Source organism: Castanea sativa, chromosome 4 (assembly GCF_040712315.1).
Source record: "Castanea sativa cultivar Marrone di Chiusa Pesio chromosome 4, ASM4071231v1".
Classification (NCBI taxonomy): domain Eukaryota; kingdom Viridiplantae; phylum Streptophyta; class Magnoliopsida; order Fagales; family Fagaceae; genus Castanea; species Castanea sativa.
In genome coordinates, this window is record NC_134016.1 from 29,248,842 (window position 1) to 29,261,849 (window position 13,008).

The 13,008-nt window shown below is 32.2% G+C and overlaps 1 non-coding gene and 1 pseudogene across 1 annotated transcript; one reads left to right on the forward strand and one right to left on the reverse strand.

Annotated features, from left to right (window-relative positions):
• Positions 1–10,109: 10,109 nt before the first annotated feature.
• LOC142632683 (uncharacterized) lies at positions 10,110–12,029 on the reverse strand (annotated as a pseudogene).
• Positions 12,030–12,096: 67 nt separating this feature from the next.
• Positions 12,097–12,204, forward strand: LOC142633185 (small nucleolar RNA R71). Its single transcript, XR_012843828.1, has one exon. It is a non-coding gene; the product is annotated as a small nucleolar RNA R71 (small nucleolar RNA).
• The last annotated feature ends 804 nt before the right edge of the window (positions 12,205–13,008 follow it).

The following is a 13,008-nucleotide window of genomic DNA, read 5'->3' on the forward strand; positions in this document are numbered from 1 at the left end:
CCAACTTTACGCTTGTCAGAGGTAAACTACATAAATGTGATATTAGGTGCACTAGACTTTCATGCTCTGGCACAAGAAATAGTTGGGAACTTGTCAATGTAAGATTTGGAGAAATGAGTTACATAGTCCATTTGGAATGCCCAAAATTTATTAGTACTTTGAGAACATCCAAATGCACATATGGAGCCCCCAACTTGCTTGAGCAGTGCCAAATTGTAGCTGATGATCTGAGAGTTCCTTAGAAATTCCTAGTTTTTTTATGAACAACATAAAGAATTTTATTTAAAAACAAAGACAAGTACAAACTAGGATGAAATACATCAAAAGAATTGCTTTGCTAAAATAACTTCAGTAAATATTTGTGGGGGCAGAGCCGATAACAAAAGAACCAGATTCCTAGTTTTGTGTATGACATATCTAGCCTCTTTAGAGCATCCACAACAGTGGAACAAAAATTTTAGCAATTTAGCTCTACAAAAAGTTACTTTATCTATTTTACCTACTTATTTTACAAAACATGCTGCAGCAGTGGATCTATTTTAGCTTTCAACACAATAAAATAATATAAACATCACAATAAAATAATATATCTACTACAATAAAATAATATATCTCACTACCCAAAAAATATTCAACCACAATTTAATTGAAAAGGTGAATAAAATTTTTTTTTTTTTTTATAGCTCTCAGCTACAGTGCTCACGTATTGATACATGAGCACTGTAGCACTTTAGTTAAATTTTTTTACTTTACCTCCACTGTTGCAGGAAGATTTTTTGTGTTTGAGTGGAGCTCAAATAGCTATATATTGAGCTATTATTATTATTATTGAGCTATTGTCCTTGTTGACCTCTTACTACCGTATATAATGCTATTTAATAAGACTTTTATCGTTTTTAGGTTTAAAAAAAACACCCAGATTTTTTTTAATCAAAAAATTAGTTTCTAAACATGATTGCCAAACAAGGCATAACATGTTTGGGAGACTTTAAATAAAACAAAACTTAAAAAATGTGACCATATTTTTAATGGGAGGGCATGGTATAGTAGGTGGGTTTGCAGTGGATGCAATGAGATCGAATGGCCTATAACCGTTTGATCGGGAAAAAACTAAAAGAAAATTTAATTTAAAAAAAAGTTTTAACTTTTTTAATTGAATGGTGAGGAGGAAATTTATCTGATCTCAATGCACCAAGTGCAATCAATCCATTCCAAAGTCCATAAATTTAATTTCAAAAAAAAAAAAATTTTTTAGAAGAAAATTCCAAAAAAAACCTAAATTAAGTTTTCAAGCTCATCCTCTATAATTATAAGTTTATAACCCAATCATATAGGATATAGATCAAATATAGGAAACATTTGAGAAGGAATTCTTCCTCCAAATTCTAATGATTCATCTTCCCCAAAAACGAAGTGAGGATAAAGTTGTATGAGTCCTAAACTCCGTAAGTAAATTCCCTACAAAATCTTAATTGATGCAAATCTTAAGAAAAATTGAGAGAACCCTCTTGGAAAAAGAAAGAATGAAAAATTCTATGGAAGTTTAAAATTTAAGAAAGACTAAAACTACTCTTATGGAAGATGGCAAGACGGGTCATCTCAACAAAGTTTATACTCCAAAAAATATTACATATTGAAGACACATAATGCATCTTATGTGGAGATAATGAAGGGACACTCGATATCTATTCATAGATTTCCCAATAAATATAACCATATAGGCCTAGTCACCTTAGCTTATCAGATTCTATGAAATTAACTTTAATTCCATTTGCATCTTCGGTTAAACTGATTATTGATCCAAAAAGATTAGGTAATTAACTTCACTATACTCACAACAATTTATTGTGACATTATTTGGATGACGGATAATTTTTAGGTTGTCCCAAAACACTACTTTGGGACTACTTAAGTATTTTTCTTTGGAAGACAAGAAACAAAATCCTAAGAGTGGGACAAATAAAAGTACTAGATCCCATGCTTTTGAGTTTCTAAATTTATTGTCCATTTATGTTATTGGGAATTTGCAGGTGGAAACAAAGCAAGAAGTGGTGAATGGGACACCCTTCCTCCTATACATAAAGGTTAATTTTGAAGTAACTATTAGAGCATTTGCATCAATCAATGCAAAATACAAAAAGTGTACAATTTTACAGATTTAACCCCAAAATCACCCACATCAATCAAGTTTAAGATGTGTAAATTTGCAAATTACTATAATAACCATATAAGAGCTTTCACAGTAGTTGTGCTAAAAATTTTAACTTTTAACAACTCAAAAAGCTATTTTATCTATTTTAACACCTCATTTTACATTACATTTGACATCAATGGTTCTATTTTACCATACAACATATTAAAATAATATAAACAATTTCTACCACAAACAACATTCCACAACCTCAAAACACACACAAACAGCCATTGCTATAGCCAAACACTTAGCCACAACCACTAAACACCGATACCCACAACCAAACACCCATACAGCAAGCCACTGCTGCAACTTAAATAATGCTCCTAAGTGCAAGATTGTCTTAAAGTAATAACTCAATTAGTCCGAGGTCAAATCCACAGGGAAAAGAAAATTGATTAGCAAACCACAAGAGAATAAAACTAAAATAATAAAGTTTAATTGAAGAGATTTTTGATGGTTTAGTAAAGTTAATTTAAATTGAGAGAAAAATGACAATATATTAAGACACTAAGGTTTAAGGATCTACACACAACACATCTATTGGTAGTCTTAACAATATTTAATTTACAACTCAACTAAAATTCATATAAAGGATGATCTTAGTCGGATGATTTAACAATGAAAACTCAAAAATTAATTGTCTAAGGTAGTTTTATGAAATTGATTGATTTTAGGCAAAATAAAACTAGTGAATTAGTTCGCAAGGAATACTAAGCATTTAACGTACCTGGAATCTACGATAAATCAAAGGATTATACAGAACTAAACACTTTTCTAGATTAGTAAAACCATAAAAAACATAATAACATAAGCATTAAAACTAATAAATAATTGTTAAGAACATACCAATAAACGGTTGGGTTTCACCCCTTATTTTAGCAAGGCTTCTAGCAAGTCATAACACAAATAAAACTCTAAAAACTATAAAGAAACGTTAAGAAGATCTAAATTATGCTCTACGACAGCACTCCTAAATTTCACCCTAAAAGAGCCTTTAAATAAGTCAATGAATCTTATTACAAGTTGAATTCCCGTTTAAAGAAAATCTCAGGTTTTTAGGCTTCACCTAACCAACGTTTTCGGCCCATTTAACTTTGGAATTAGGACTTTTGGTAGCCCTTTAAGTTAGATTTCCAGATCAACTTGAAACACCTTGATTGAACATCTGACCTGAAAGTTATGCTCCAAATACTAACTAGTGTGCAGACTGGAATCCTAATTCGAATTGAACTTGGATTTGGTGCAAATTTTCTTTGATTTCTTACTCCAATTGGACTTAAATTTAATTGGGTTAGCCTTCTTTGATTTCATCGTGGCCCTTGTAAAAGTAAAGTCCATTAGTTTCTTCTTTGCACAAATCCACTTATTTAATTTCATTATCCTACAAAAGACAAATTCAGGCATTAAAATTCAATTAAGCACAAAATTGATTATTTAGCATTTTTCCAAAACCGACTATAAAATGCATGAATTAACTCAAAATAAGTATGATAATGCTTTCAAATAATGATTGTTGAGGACAAATTTTTCACACCACATGGCTTCATTTCATTGGCAACTCACACCACGTCAACATTATCATGGATTTTGGGAAAATCTCTTTTAAAGCCCAAAAGAGTCCATATTCACAAAATGACACCGAAGCCCATGGTCCAAAACTCATGGTGATATAATCTCATCAAAGCCCATAGTTCGAGCTCTATCACAACATCTCATTTTCAACTCATGATCCAAGATCATGAGTCTTATTGGGGGAATTTTGGGAATCGTGATTTGGAGGGTCAAGAAGTATGTTCAGTAAAGCTTCCGTGGTTTAAAGTTGATAAAAGAAAGTATGTTGCTTAGCATGTCTTCCCCAATTCCCTAAACTCTAACGGGTCAGTGTGCAATAGGTAACATTTGGTAAGCCTCTCATATCGCACAACACTTAAAATGATAAAACTCCACATACTCTGTACATAAAAAATTAATGTCCATCATATAATATAAGTTTAAAAATATAATTATAGTATTTCATATAAATTATATTATTATCATCTAAATCAATTCCAAGCACATGGCTAAATATATATTAATATCTCATATCTAGCATTAAATGCTCTCTTTACTCTCAAAGATTTGGTTAAAATACAAAAAGATCATAATTACATCTCTAAAACTTCATCAAATATCAACCAACTAGCCTATTACTTACCAAAATTATATATGGACTAAACATATATTTTTTCCAAAAGAGGAAACTTAACCAAAAATACCAACAACAGCTCCGGTAGAAGTAGAAACAGCTTCTATAGAAATAGCTTCTGCAGAAGCTGCAACAGTTCTAGCACATTCTACAGTAGCTCCAGCTATAATACCTTAAGGATCCCATAAAAATTATCTTACCATCTTTAGTCAAACCATGAATTTAATGCCAAAAATGTCATTTAAATGACATCATCCAGCTATCACAGCAACATTAAAATCTCAAACTTTCTGCTTTTGGCTAAAAAACAGAAAACCACTTACTTTGTTAAAGATTTTTCCTTATTTGCTAAATTTCCCTTTAACTAGTTCTAATCTAGTTACATGCTTGGCCATATATAAAGATGATCAAGCCACACACCATGAGAGACTAATCCATCCCTCTCTCATCCTCAATATTTTGAAAATTCATTCACTTTGCTGCACATATCTCTAAACATTTCCATACTTCTCCATCTCCCTTACAAAAATATCTCTTCTTAGATAACACCATTACATCACACCTATTACACCACACCATTACACACTATCCATCTCTCCCACACTTTAATATTCTGAAACTTCATCATTTTGCTGCCCAAAAACACATCTCCATCTCATTCCTTATTTCTCATACAAAATCTCCCTTCTTAAAAAGCAACATAACTCATGACATTACACAAAAAATCACTCTAGCAACAACTATAATCTCATGTATTTACTATATTTAACCTTCATATTATCTATCTCACACTTCCATATATTTTTACAAACACATTCCTCACAAAATACCCATACATACTTCTCATATATCTTTAAACTCCATATCTCACAAAATATACATATACAAGATCTATGTTCAACAAAGCATCTACATATAATTCCTATACATATTACAAACACCATATCTAACAAAAATATGTACATTTCTTAAAACATCTTAAAACATTTCTTACCATTTCCACACATCTTAAAACATATCAAGCACTCTTTTAAGAACTTAGTACTAAAAAATTTTTCTCATGGAAGACATATATTTATAATGCTAAAAGCCCTTCTTATGAAAGGCAAAAACTTATAATACTAAAAGTCATTCTCATGGAAGACAACATCACTCATATTTGACTAAAAAACCAAAAGAGCATTACATAGAGAAAATCATTTAAATACATGATAAAGGGGATAAACTTAACCAACCTATGCACACGGTTAGACATATTATTTATCCCTCCAGTTGCACCCATTTTTCCCTTTCAATCATGAAGTCACCATGAAAGGATTCATAATATCATATTATACTGCTGGACCCATTTTCTCATGCCGCTGAAATGTTTAAGTTCACTGCTGTTCTACGATTGGAGCTACAAACTATGAAAATGAGTTATTCTATTTTACCTTCAAACTTATATTATTATGTATATTTTATTCATTATCATTATACCACTCGACTAATGTTATTATACCACTGAAATGTTAGCAACTCATTGATGCGACTGGAGCTACAAACTGTGAAGCTTACTAATGATATACGGCTGGAGCCATAAATCATATAAAGAATAAAGTGATGTTGTACAACTGGAGTAAAAAACATACAAGATAAGTCAAAATCTCTCTATCTTCAAAATTACATTATTAAGTACATTTTAATTCATTATTATTGTATCGTTGAATGCAAATTATTTTAATATCATCTCACTATTTAATAAAACATGGTCTTATTAATACTTCATCAATGAATATACATATTAATAAATTGATCTACCACCATTGTACATATATTATTTGGACATATATCACCTATTGACACATATTATTTGGACATATACCACTGATTGGCATATATTATTTGGACATAAAACATTGTTGGACGTCTCTTATTTGGACATAGACCATTGCTAGACATACCTTATTATATTGTACATGAACCACGAACCACAACTTGATATGGACTATTTTGGACTCATCCCATTACTAGACATATGACACTTAATAAATTACTTTCTAATATTGGACATTACTTACGCTCTGTTTGTTTCGATGTAAAATATTTTCAGGAATATATTTTCTAATTTTACGGTGTTTGTTTTGCAGTAAAATATTTGGTCAAAAATAAAATATTTTCAGTTAACTAAATCAATCTAAGAAAATTTATGTAAAATATTTTACACTTAAAATTTTGGTAAAACTTTTTACATTTGCTTACTCCCTCACACCCCGATACTCATCACCCTACAGCACTTCTACAGTCACTTGAAGCTCAAACTCTCCCAAATCAAATTTCTCTCCAAAAAACCAGCCACCTCCGGTCCCCTCTCCCACCAATCACTGACTCCAAGGTTTGAGGCAGCATCGGCCAACTCCAGCTTCCATCGGCGCCTCCCATCATTGGATCTGTCTCCCTTCTCTCATACCCATCTCGCGGAGAAAAAGAAAGTCACGAGGAGGGCTTCTTGGTGGGGAGCTATGATGCCGGTGGTGGTTAAGGAAGCTTTCCGGCATGATCTGGATAGTCGCAATCAAAGGAAGGTGCTACGGTGGATAGCGGCGACCAAGGAAGACTTCTTGGGTTTTGATTTTTCTGAAATGTAGATCGCAGTTCCGTTTCATGGGTAGATTAAAGGAAGGTGCTAAGATGCTACAGTCGTGATCTACCATCAATGTCTGGAAGGTGCTACAATGGCGAGCAAAGATGAAACAAAACTATGACCTGAAATTTGTTTTTTATTTCATGGGTTTTTTATTTTTTTTGGCTTTCTTTTGGGTGGCTATGGAGTTGTTTGGTCGAATTTGTGGCTTAATTCTCATATGTTGTGGATTGCTGGTGGTTTGTGCTCAGATTTGTGGTTTAATGGTCAGATTTTTAGGTGGTAGCTGTCTTTTTCCTCTCTTCCAAATCTGGTTTTTGGAGTGGTGCTCATTTTCGGGTGGCTGTTGGTGGTTTTTGCTCATTTGAGGTGGTTGTTGGCAGTCTGCATTTTCACTCGTTTTGTCATTCCAAACACTTAAAAATATTTTACTGTAAAATATTTTACAATAAATTTTTTTACATAATAACAATGTATTAACTCACCATTTAATCAAAACTATCATGCTAAACATATTATTTATATATTTCAACCATTATCATGATTCTAAGACTTTGGGCTTTATCTATTTTGTAGACTTAAAAATACACCGGAAGTCATTGGTCTATGCGGCCTAATGTTGAGTTTCGGGTTGAACTCCCCAAAACAAATACGAGATTAGCAAAGTCACACCTCCAGTGGAAGACACGTGGTTATGCGCAAAAACCGCTCCTGACAATGATGTAAATATGCAAAATTAAGCTATTATCACACTCCCCAACCAGCTCATTGCTAATACCTAGCAATTTAAGCAACTCGAGACAAAGACAAAAAAAAACAAAAAATTATTATTTTAGTAAAAATAGTTAATCAAAGTTCAAAACACTAACAACCACCAAAGATATTCCACATACCATCAATACTTAGTGTGTGAATAGTTTAGCAAACACAAACGCAACCTTAGTCTTAAAATAAAACATGGCTTAAATTTCTATCCAAAGTTATGTTTCAACTCAAATCTCACAGTTGTTAACACTCGATAAATAAAATCACTCCGAAAAGGGTGTAACACTCTCAAACATATGTGAGTAGAATAATGTAGAACAAAGACTAATATCTCACATATAAATAAGATGAAGAACGGTGAAGCAAAATAAAGGACATTTATAGTCTCATGAAAGGATGTCAAACACTAAAAATATTACACCACACACATTGATTGGCCATGTCAAGATCCAAACCATATATTCCTTAAGATCAAATGGGATTTTCATTGAGACGTACTGTAGGGTAAAGAGGAGGAATTTAGAACAAATGGTATAAGTAAAAATAAAAAGTGTTCCCAAGAATAATTAGAGAGACAACTTCTTTTGAGTATATGACAATTGATTTATCCTCTTAACTTTCTTGAACATTGCACTTTCACTTTCTTTTTTCTTCAAAATTTCATTAACAAATTCATTCTCTGTTTCTTCATCTTTCACATTCCTTTTTTTTTTTCAACATTTTTCCTTTTTTGTTTATAAGTCTTTTTTTTTTGGAGTGAGTCCTCATTTTCTTCCAACTACTTCACCACAAATGTACCACTATAAGACAATTTGATTACATTTATTCTTAGAACACTTTAGAAAAGGGTTTGAGAAAGAATGACTAAAATAATAGGCTCAAATGGGTGACTAGCGATAATGTATCAAGAAAGAAAATAATAAAGGCTCAAAATTAACAAAGATGGCCTGAAATTATCTTTTAAGGATTGGGATAGTTCTTCAAAATCCATGACTTTAATATATTCAAGTGTGGCATAAAATTGATGAATTCTTAGCATTCGACCAAATCAAAGAATAATGAGACTAAGCAACAACAGAGTTATGTGCTTCCAAATGAAAAATGAGATTAAAAAAAAAAAAAAAAACCTCTAAAAAAATGAATGACTCAAGAACTCACTTGGGTTATAGTCTCTACATTTTATTTTCAAAATTTTCAAAGTCATCTATATCTCTCAACCAAGAAACATGTTCATTGGCTAAAGTGCATGTGCATAATAGTTGAGCATGAAAAACAATGGAATTCTTTAGATAAAAGTAGCATAAAGAACTTTGACTTGAAACTCTTCCTAAAGCAACACTTCTTTTTTAAAAAAAAAAATTGGACTAAAAACAAAAACAAAAATCACTAAAAACAGTCTAAAAAAAAATTAACATAAAATAAAACCAAATGCAAATGATCTCAAGTTTCTCCCCCCATCCTAAAACTTACATTGTCCTCAATGATAATAAGGAAAAACAATAAAGAGTAAAGATTACCAAGATTACCTTGAAGAGATGAACATAAATGAACAAAAAATACTTTAACACCTGCAAAAGGGGTTAGAAAACAAAATAGCTAAAATAATTATAAAAAAAAAAAACACAATCTAAACTACAACACAAACACTAATGCTAATTGCTTGGCAAGTCTTGATAAATGTTTTTCTCCAAATTAATGGATTCCTCCTCTTGTGAAAAATTCTCAAAAAATGGCTTAAGACGTTGTCCATTCACCTTAAATATGTTACCATTATTAGGATTTTCAATTTCTATGGCACCATGGGGGAAAACATTTTTAACAATGAATGGTCCAGTCCATCTAGATCTCAATTTTCCGGGGGAACAAATGTAACCTAGAATTATACAAAAGAACTTTTCGAAATAGTTCAAAAGATTTCCTTAAAATTTGTTTGTCATGAAAAACCTTCATTCTTTCTTTAGAAATCCTAGAGTTCTCATATGCATCACGCCAAATTTCTTCCAACTCATTCAATTGCAATTTTCTCAATGAACTAGCCTTGTCTAGGTTAAAGTTAAACATCTTTATTGCCCAATATGATTTATGTTCCAATTCCACAAGCAAGTGACAAGCTTGACCATAAACAAGTCCATAAGGAGACATACCAAGAATATTTTTATAGGTAGTGCAGTATGCCCATAGTGCATCATTCAACCTTAAAGACCAATTTTTACGATTTGGGTTAACTGTCTTTTCCAAAATTTGTTTAGTCTCCCTAGATGGTTTGCCATTGTCCTTTAAATAAATCCTATGAGTACATACCAATGGACTAAGTCCTTTTATGTTAGCCATGTTCCTTCCTATGACACCCTATGTTTACTCAAAACATTTAATAACTTACATTCTTGCAAGGAGTCAAGTTCAAAAGATATTACTATAGGAAAAGTCTTATCAGTTCCTAGAAAAGCATACTTGAGTTCATTTGGCCAGGGCTTCAACTTCCATTTAGGTACTTGATCACTAGACGGCAACAACTTTATCTCACAAGGTGGCAACTCCTCATATTTCAATTTCCAATTGCCCACTTCCAATTTCTATGCAAATTCCAAGAGACAATGAATGTATGCAATTTCGAAAATTCTCATCAAATTTAAAATCACATGAATTAACTAAACAAGGTTCTAATGTTTGGTCTTGAACAATTGTTTCAGTCAAGTTAACTTCATGCGCATCCTTTTCATCCCTAGTTTGCTTACAAGTATTAAATATATTAAGCTCAAGGGTCATATTGTCAAAAGATAATTTTAAGACCCCACTTCTACAATTTATCAATGCATTAGAAGTTGCAAGAAATGGGTGTCCTAAAATAACAGATATTTGAGAATTAGCATTAGAAACAGGATGCATGTCCAAAATAATTAAGTCAACAGGAAAATAAAATTTGTCCACTTGAACCAAAACATCCTCAACAACACCCTTAAGAAAAATCATATATCGATCGGCAAATTGTAAAATTATGGAAGTGGATTTTAACTCGCCTAGACCTAATTGCTCATACACTGAATACGGCAAAAGTTTCACACTTGCCCCAGGATTAAGCAAAGCTTTCTCTATTTTTGAATTACCAATCACACATAAAATAGTGGGGCAACTTGGATCTTTAAACTTAGGAGGTTTATTATTTTGAATGATTGCACTAACTTGTTCAATCAAAAATGCCTTCTTATGTACATTAAGCTTACATTTAACAGTACATAAATCTTTCAAAAATTTACCATATATGGAATTTTCTTTATGGCATCCAAAAGAGGAATGTTCACATTAACTTGCTTAAGCACTTAAAGGATTTCAAAATTTTGATTCATTTTTTGAGGTGGAATAAACCTTTGTGGAAAGGGAGTAGGGATATGACACCTTTCAATTTCATTAGATTTAAGCTCAAGAACTTCATCACTACTCTTTATTTTAGAAGATTCATCATATGTATTGCTTTTAGGAATATCTTTCTTAATAATTTTTCCACTACAAAGAGTAGTTACAAATTTAATTTGACTCACTTTATTTTTAGAGGAAGTTCAATCATCAACACAAAATTGACCTTGGGGGTTTGGTTGTGGTTGAGATGGAAACTTACCATTTTCTATTGTGCTCATGGATGTGGTCACTTTAGTGAGAGTGCTCCTAATGTCATTTATGGCTTGTGAGTTCTGATTATTAATGGTGGATTGAGTTTGCATGAATTGTTGCAAAGTGTCCTCAAGACTCTTCTTTGGAGGGGGATTATAGGGAATAAAATTTAAAGAACCACGTGTAGGAGGTGCAATCACATTATCATTCCTCCAACTGAAATTTGGGTGATTCCTTCACCTTGAATTGTATGACTCTGAATAGGGGGAAGTATATGATTTTTTCACCATGTTCATAGTATTTGCTTGATTATGCAACACCTCTTTAAAAGCTGGAATTGTAGGGCATTCATTCATAAGGTGTTCCATGGTCTCACAAATTCTACAAACTTCATCAATTTTAGGCACAGTACTGATTTCATCGACCTTCCTTAATTTCATGGCTTCAAGCTTCCTAGTTAGACTAGCCAGCCTAGCACTAAGGTCATCATCTTCCCTAAGTTGGTTCTTACCACCCCTAGAGGGGTTGGTGGATGCTCTAGACCTATCTGAGGTATCAGTAGTATCCCAAGATTGGGCATTCTCAGCTAAGAGATCAAAATAATCAAAAGCCTCATCAGGATCTTTATTCAAAAACTCTCCATTGCACATCATCTCTACAAATTAGCGCATCTTTGGAGTTAAGCTTTCATAGAAAAAACTAATTATACGCCAAGTTTCATAGCCATGATATGGACAAGCATTAAGCAAATCTTTAAATCTTTCCCAACATTGATAAAATGTCTCATTATCTTTTTGTGAAAAAATTCATTATTTGTTTTTTAAGTGCATTAGTCCTATGAATTGGAAAAAATTTCTTCAAAAATTCAGTTTGCATCTCTTGCCAAGTACCAATTGACCTAGGTCTCAAAGAATTAAGCCAAGTTTTTGCCTTGTCTTTAAGAGAAAAAGGGAACAACTTCAACCTAATTGTTTCTTCATTACATGATTGGTCATAGAAGGTAGAACATACCTCCTCAAATTCCTTAAAGTGTAGGTAAGGATTTTTTAGAATCTAAGCCATGAAATTTAGGAAGTAATGAAATCATATCGGGCTTAAAATTAAAATTATTTGCATTAGTTGGAAAAATGATGCATGATTGTGCACTACTCCTAGTAGGTTGCAAATAATCCCTAAGAGTTCTAATGGGTTGGTGAGCATGGAAGTTTTCATTATTTAAATTATTCTACCATGATTACTCTCTAAGTCTGCTATGATATCAGGTGCGTAAGAATGTGTGAAAGAATCAGTTAAATTGCTAAACAAATTATTAGACTCAATTCTAATCAAGCGATTATCACTATCATGACACCAAACACGCATGCAATAGTAAAGCAAGGAAGAAAAAGTAAAAAAGAGAACAAAACAAAACAAAACAAATACCTTTAACAATAAAATGAAAAAAAAAAAACCTCTAAAGGAAAACTAAACTACTTAAAAAAGAAAAGGGCTAGAGAGATATTACCAAATATGTAATGAAATTTAATGCCGAAAACATCTCTAAACGAAGTGGATCGCTTCTTTAATCGCCTAATCTCGGCAACGGCGCCAAAAACTTGCTGCGACTTAAATAATGCTCCCAAGTGCAGGATT